Source organism: Cupressus sempervirens, chromosome 4 (genome assembly GCF_028749045.1).
Source record: "Cupressus sempervirens isolate cs-2001-9-10 chromosome 4, ASM2874904v1, whole genome shotgun sequence".
Lineage (NCBI taxonomy): Eukaryota > Viridiplantae > Streptophyta > Pinopsida > Cupressales > Cupressaceae > Cupressus > Cupressus sempervirens.
In genome coordinates, this window is record NC_143121.1 from 709,898,629 (window position 1) to 709,907,492 (window position 8,864).

Sequence of the window (8,864 nt, forward strand, 5' to 3'; positions counted from 1 at the left end):
ATAGAGCTAATTAACATCATTAGTTACATCTTGGGGTTTGATTGGCTATTCTCTTATAGAGATACCAACAGAATTTAGCCTCATACTTGTTTCATGTAGAACCTCTTCTATATATTTCTTTGTCTACTCTTCTATCTCATCATATAATCCTATCATTACCTTTAGCATTCTCATCTTTGTCCTCATCTTTGGCCTAGCTTTGTCCAAAATTCTCTTTATTTCATCAACTATGGTTAAGGTGCAGAGCTCATATAACTTTGTTTCTCTATATGTGTTATCCTATTCTAGTGAAAGTTGCATCCTTACATCCATTTTGTCATAAATAGGGTTTGGAATGCTACCCTTTATCTCTAAAATATTTCTCTTGAAATTCTGCAAATACTTAACAATTGAGTATTCAATTATGGTCTGATCATTTTCAACATACTTGATGTAATATTTCTCAATTTGATCCAGTTTTCCTTCATTCTTAATCCTTGCAATGATCTTTTTCAAATCCAGTTTCCATTTCTTTTTTTTCTCTTCAATGTTAGTTTGTGTGATTTTTGATGTTTTTTCTTCTTCTTCCTCCTTTTCATATTTTAACTTAAAAATTTCCTATCTTTATCTATCTTCTTCTATTCTATAACCTTAGCTTTCTTGGGTCTTGGGCCTTATGCCTTTGCCTTCTTCCTTGTAGCTCTTGTAGGTCCCTATTTAGCTAGTTTTTCTAATTTAGTAGGAGGAGGAGTCCTTGTAGATCTCCTTGTAACCTTGTGAGGTTGAGGAGTAACCTCAACTTTTATTGCCAAAATATCAGGTGTGTCTACCACCTCTACACTCTTTGTAATGTTGTCCTTGATTGGTTTTATGCTTGTGCTTCCCAATTGAACCTCTATTGAAACTTTGCTTCCCTTCTTCATCACTTCCCATTATTCTTTGATAATGCCCTCCTTTTTACCAATATTTTCCACAAATTTCTCTACCCCCATTTTTCTAGATCATTTGTACAATTATTCCCTTACTTGTCTAAATTTCTTGTTATGAGTCCCCCATATTTATGCTTCCTTATCTCTAGGTGAGACCAGCATAACCTCAACATGTTTTTCAAGAAATTCTTGGCTAACCTCATAACCAAGAAGGGTGAATAAATATCTCTCTAGGATCAATAACCTCCATACATGCCAAATTAGTTTCAACCATAAAGCAATTTATATATGTATACTTCTCCACAACTAACCTAGGTATTGTATGCATATATTTCATCTCTATTTGAAATCCCTTGAACAAGCCAAAGAGATCAAAAATAATGTCACCTTTGTATTACATGTGGTAGTGCTCAGTTATCAAAGCATTTGTTGGTACATAATTAGTCTAAGCATGTGGGTGCATGTTTCTTTTCTTCATTACAAACACAAACATTTTAGTTTAATCCAATGGCTTTGCTCAATCGTTTATTGCTTAATCATTTAATGTTAAATGCTGATTATATGAGCCCTGTAATAACTAATGCCAGAATTTTAGGGCCACTAGCCGGCATCCCCACATTCCATATGAGATCATTTGAACATAGGGAGATCTCCAAAAAATAAATTATTTTAGAGATAACTAAAATAAATGTGAGTACTTCAAACTTATCATAAGAAGGAAATCACTTATTATTTTCTTTTTTACATTATGGATGATTTCAACTTTCAACTGTACCAAAAGACCAAGGATCCGTTGAAACATTTCAGTATTTTGAATGCAATTATAGTCAGTATATTCTAGGTTTAAATGTGTTAGATTATAGCAATAAGATTTTTGCAGATACATTGCTGGATATTTTTTGTGTAGATATTTTCTATTCAATAGTTTGATTTTGTTGATAAGTCATCCTTCTCTAATTTATTTGAGTAGAATTATGTGTTTTTCATTCAATTTGAATTTGCATTATAGGTATATTAGAATTATAGAGCACATTATAAATATCTAATCTACTATTCTATAGACTTCAAACCCCTATATTTTATAGTTGTACCTCCCTAAACTTTTCAAGGACATTGTATTCTATCTCAAAACTTCAGTATTGCTACATGTTTGGGAAATAGTGAAGTCCAATCTTGAAAATAAAACTTCAATTGAAGTCCAAAATATAAAGGTAATGCCAAATTTGGCTATACAACTAGTTATCAGAATCATCAATATTTAGCACATATGTCAGATCTAGATATTTGGATTCTAGTGTATCTTTGTGTATCAAGTAATATTAGTGGCAGAGGAATTGTATCAAATCAATTGCTTAGTAATTAACATACATCTTAACATGCAAGTCGAGAAGGATTTATGCTTAGGTCAAACAAATTTTAGTAAGCTGAATTTCATCCATTATATAGATTCCTTATCAAATATTTGGAAATCACAGAGCACATCTTCTTAAAATGGCATTTGATAAATCCAAACAAAAAGTTCCCTTCAGAATCTATGCTCTCTATTTTATTTTGAGATGAGGAATGTTGATCATTGCCTTAACAAGAGGAGCCCGATTATGAATAATTTTACATACCAACAACTTATTTTCTCTGGGGCTCCTTTCATCTCTATGGTAAGTTTACACCTTTGATCCTTGCTTCACTAGATTGAAATTGCAAGCAACACATTCTAGGGTCACTATATGGAAGCTAATATAATGCAATAAATTCAAGTTCCAAGACAACTAGCCATTAATGTGGGAGCCTAATTTCTCCTCACTTCTAAGATCAGAATAACAAAAAATTTAGCATTGAGCACAACACTTTACATGTTATAGATTCTTTTTTATCCATTGATCCTTGTAACTAGTCTCCTTAGGGGAAGTGGTTGTATACACATCATTTAAAAGATATAAACCATTGGCATGATAACCATTTGCAATTAGTTTTGATTTAAAAGCTATTTAGTTCTAATAAACTAGGGAAATACATTAGCAATGAGTAAGAGTTTTGATAGTTATCTTCATTTTACACCATAGGTTTAGTGTTGAAGCATGTAGCAATTCATAGTTTTTATACTATTTTAATTTTTTTAAACTACTATTAAAATAGAAGTAAAATTGAGTTGTTTATTTTTAAATCTATATTCTACAACTCTTTAAAATAGTTTATTCTTATTCAGAGGGTTCCCAAGCTACTATGCAATCTCATATTTGTAAGCTGCAATAAAGATTTATTTGTCATTCTATAGAACCAAAGTATATTTTGTCATTCTGCAATAAAGATTTATTTGTCATTATTTTTTGAGATATTTGTCAATAACAACCAATTGGTTAAATCAATATCATTCTTGAGTTGAAATCCACCATAATATAAACAATAATTTGGATGCATGTTTACCTTTTTCCTCTCTTATAGATCATGAATAATTTGGGTTTCTACTCTTTTTTGTTCCTTGGATGGGAATTTATTCTTTTTTTTTTACCACAAATAATGAAGAGGATGAGTATTTTACTCTTTTTTCTTCCTTGCAAATAATGACTATGAATACTAGTTTAGTCAACTTCTGAAACCTCTCTAAAACAAAACTGCAAGAAGACAGATCAGGAGAAAAGCCTAATTTGGTTTATAAGCATTGAACAAGGATTTTGGAGTATGGGACTATAAAATATTGCTTGCTTAAAGGTGTGGTTTTAGAACTTGTGGCTTAAAATGTGTTTCTTTGGATTCCCTTAAAATGTCTAATAATTTATCATTATAGAAATGAGAATCTCAGACAAAGAGTTCCAAAGTACTTGAATTATTTTATCCTATTAGGGATCTTGATACTTGAGGTTTGAGGTCACTAACATGAGCTTACCCTTAAAGGCTTGCATGTTTAGTAAAACTTTGATTGGGATTCCTAGCTCAAACCTTAAAATACTAAGAACCTTGAACTTAAAAATTTTAAAGCTTTCATTTTTCCCATGTTGAAAGTTGCTTACTGCAGGGGACTTGAGGACATCTCTGAGATAGCACAGGGATGTTGGGGATGGGCTTGCGTCCCCTTGGGATTTACCAATGAGGAGGATTCCCAGGAGACATCCCCCAGGGGCAGGAAGGAGGATGTCCTATCCTTATCCTTAGAACATCCCCTTTCACTAGACATAGTATAAAACATTGGAAGGATCAACAGTTCATGGGATACTCAAAGCAAAGTGTATCAGAAGATTCCTAACAATATGGAAACAACACAAAGTGGTTAAATATTGCTTTCAATATTCAAGTCCAATCTGTCTCTTCACCAATGATTTAGATTAAATCATTCTACAACTTTGCACCAAACAACTTGCCTACAATTATGAGTATATGAATACAAATATCTCCATTGTTCCAGTCAAGGATTAGTGTCTTGATTCAAGTACCATATTGAATGTGGCAGAATTATGAACATGATAGTCAACCAATCAGAACTATTAGCCCAGGGCTATTAGAAAAGGTCAAAATTAAAACACTCTAACTATTGCCTCAATACATAATTAGGAATCACTAATGAATGATACCAAACATCTTCCATGAAGTTTCAATAAAGTTGCAACGTACTTATCACCTAGCTAATTTGATAGTAGTGTGTGCTAAACAGTTCAACAGTGTTTCAAACTTCCTATTTGTATGTGTAGCAAGAAGCATGATAGTCTTACATCTCCAAAGGATATATAAATAATAGTCTCAACTAATGACAATATTAACAAGACACTAGATAGTATATAAATGTACCAAATTCCTTCTTATGAATTGTCCATCAAGATAAACTTCCAAATTTATGATACTGTTATTATCCAACATACACATTTTGCTTTGAATCAGAACAAATACTGTTACAAAAGTCTTGGAAGTTGGGTCTAAAAAGACAAAAAATTAACTTAATTAGAGGATATAAAAACTTACTGACTGTAAACAATATGTATGTTCTAGACAACCTGGCTTTTCAATTGGGTACCTAGGTCCCTACCTAAACAGCTAGTATGATCAAGTTCCCATATAAATAACTAGTGTATTGATCACAGGATACTAGCTGTATCGACTGGGCCACAAATTCTTGTTTAGTAGAAATATTGACCAAGTTACTTTGCAGGGACTCTAGCATTTTATAGGTTTTTGAAGTTCAGATTCCATTCTTCTATTATCTTGGCTTTCTTTATGTATGTTTTATAGTTGTAGTCACACCATAAATGCACACACATATCACAAACATGGTTGTTACCACAAAGATAAACACTCGTATTGATGACAATATGTCATGGGGATCACTTGGATTCATACTGCATGACACATTTAGGCATAACACCATCATTGATGAACCACATTCATGGGTTCCTTTAGAGGGGTATTGTCCATGGGGGCTAACTTGTAGGCTCCATACCTATAAGCAAAAGGTGAAAACATATGGCCCCAACCAATTGGGCTGAATTTCCTTCTTTGACTAAGTGACATTTTTACATTCATTTGGATTTGAAAAGAATGAGATTACCTACCTTAAAGTTATGAGAAAGAAAATTTTGAATATATTGCATAGAGAGTGCTTTCTAATAAGCTCAAAGGCATAGAGTATGTTCATCAAACATTTTTAACTCATGCAAATAATTCATACTATTAGTTTCATCACCGATCACTCCTTTAAGGGAAACACATAATGATGGTATCTCTAGTATAGGGGCATGATAGCATTGGCTCTGTATACTAGGATATAAGGAGTAGATCATGTATCTATAGAGAAACTAGTGCAATAAGCCCAAAAAGCATAGGTTAATTCGGTATGCAAATCTCCCCCATTCTTAGTTACAAATGTTTGTAATATTTTCTCAATGGTCTTGTGAGAGGCTTCTGCCTAACCGTTGGATTGAAAATAATAAGGTATAGAGAAGTGATCTAGGACACAAAATATTTCTGTAACTATTTTACCTCATTTTAAAAATATGTCCCATTATTTGAGACAATAGTGGAAGATAAACCAAAATGAAATTAGATATTGTCTAGTAGGAATTGATAGATAATTTCAGTGATGGTAGACCTTAATGGGACCCCTTCCACCCACTTACTAAAATACTATGAGGTTGTGATGATAAAAATATGGCCTTTAAATAGTGGCAGAGATATTTTTCCAATTATATCTAAACCCCATGTCTAGAAGGGCCATGGAGAGTTTTGAGCTTAGTGAGCCTGTCCAAGAGCTTAAATCAAATTTCTATGTTATTGGCATTGTGAGTACTCTTGATAAATGAAAAAGAGTCTTTCTCCATCATTTTCTAATAGTATTGCACATGAATTACCTTTTGAACTATGGCCTTACCACCTATATGTCCTCTAGTAGGGCCTGAATGAGCCTCTCAAAAAATGAGTGGTATCTCACCCTTGGTTAAGTATCATTGGAGGAGACCATTATAAGATCTCTGATACAAGACAATTGACAAGACAAGATAGCAACCAAAGAGTTTTCTTATTCTAATATAAGCATTTTTGTCAACTTTGTAAGGGAATTTTTTTCTCTTTAGATACCCATAGATGCCAAAAAACCATTCTTCTGAGTCTACATGTACACAAATGGGATCACCAAGGCTTGGCAATTCTGATACTACATGAGATCTCAACACTTGTAGCACAAATTGATATGCATTGGTGATGATTTCAGGTTAGACCAAAGAGGGTACACTAGCCTTTGCATCCGCATACCAATTTTCTCTCTTTGAAATACTATCTATGGTGTAGTAATAGAATTGATTAAGATCAATGCTAATTCTATATGCTAAGATAACCTAGATTGGTTCCCCTTAAGTTTTTATTGGATTCACTATCAACATATAGTAAATTCCTTCAATGGATATCAAAATCTCAAAATAACTGGAGCTTGCACCCCTTTAACACTTATATATGTCATGTACTTTCATCCCAAAGATATCACTGTAATGATGGCATTGTGGTAATTTTTTTCTTGCATTTTGGTGTCATATGTTTTAAACACTTGATGGAATTAATAAAGAAGCATTTGTGAGTTCTCTGACATTACTATCTATTACATTTCCTGTACATTCTTGTATACATTAAACTACACCCTATGGAGCAAACATGTGTTGTCCAAAAACCTAATTCCATCTTGGTATGGATTGAATTCAAGATTCATGATGTGCTTCATTCCTCAGTTTATGGAATTTTCAAACATGTGAGGTCTCAATCCAAAACAAATTTGTAGAGAGGTCTTGGTAATATTTTGGCATTCTATGTGTAATATATTAATTATTAAAACAACCCAATAAGGGTCAAAGGAGAAGCCAAAATTTGAAGGAAGATAAATGTCTAAGCCTCTTAGATCAGTTAAAAACTAAAAGTATTACTAAAATATCTTACATAGATTGCCTTCTTTTATGACCTGACTTTTGATAAATTTAATATATAATAATGACTATTGCATGCCTTAAGTATTAAATCAATGCAATTGGACTAGATTTATCTTCATAAAATCACATCAGTTTATTTTCTAAGCATCATGCTACATGAAAACTAGATAATTGAACCTTAATGAGTAAAATGCCTGACCTATGATCCTTTTCAGTGATGAAACTTGAGAAAAGAAATTTCTTTGCCATTTGGTAAAAAAAAACAATTTTATTCATTAAACGATCATACTTTTATTCTAGATTGGGCTATTCTCTCTATAAAAAGAATCTCAGACCTATTTGAAATTGACAAGCAATTTTTGCTACACTTTGAATGATCAAATATCAATAATGTAAAACTTCTAAGATTTTGTTTTTAGTTTATTTGCCACATGCAAGAGATGGTTGATGTCAATCAATGGATAATGTTGAAGCAACTTCAAATTTGATGTAAAATCACAAGCCAACAAGCGGCTTCTTACGCACATTAGCATAGCACAACATATGTGGAGTAATATGTCCTACAGTAACAAAGTAGGCAATGCCTAGTCACCAAAGAGCCTAAAATTTTATGCAAAATTATAATACACCTCAGAAGCATTGACTCAAGCTCTCTAATATGATAGTATCTTTTATTTCATTATCAAGAAAACTAATAGAGCACATATTATATTTATTTAATTTTTTGGATATTTGACAACTTATAGCTTTTGTAAAACTCTGATTGAAACTTTATGTAAATGATTAATAGAAGATTCTCTCTTTTAGATGGAAGATAGAAACATACCATAGGCCCATAAGTATTGCTTAGAAGTGAGTCTCAAATCCTTAGAACATCAAGGAATCTAAACTCTTGTGTGAAAAGAAAAGTAATCCACCTGAATGCATAAAACTGAGGGTTAACCTACACAATACAAGCAAGAAGAAACACTAATATGTTTTGATCTTTTAGTCATCTTTATTAGTTGATGCATTAATCACATTACTCATTTCTATCAATATTAGTCAAGGCATGTTGCTATTATCATCTAAGTAACTTTCACCTTGTGACATCTCTTTGAGGCATTTTGCAAATAATTAACATACATTGTCTATAAAACCACATTTTGCAAACATCTAGGCCTTCTAGAAACTATAGGATCATTTTAGTTACATATAAAAACATTAATCAACAAAAACCATATGTGTAGATATAAAAATTAAGCACAACATGTTTTATTTATTTGTAGATATATTTTCCTATGAAGAAAGACCACACTTGACAATATGAATGCTGAACAAAATAATGAGAAAATGGTTGCATTGTGGGCTCAGTTTCAAAGAAAGCCTGATAAATGTTATTGTCCTTGCAAAAAGTGTAAAGGCTTAAAGACTCCAAGAATTCTAATCACAATAGCCCAGAGTCATTGTAGGCAACATGGTCATGTTGAAGGGGGCCACGATTTTTGCCCATTGCTAAATGTGGATTTCCTACTGGAGGAACATGGAGGTGTAAATATCCAAGCTGAGGATAACACTCCCATGG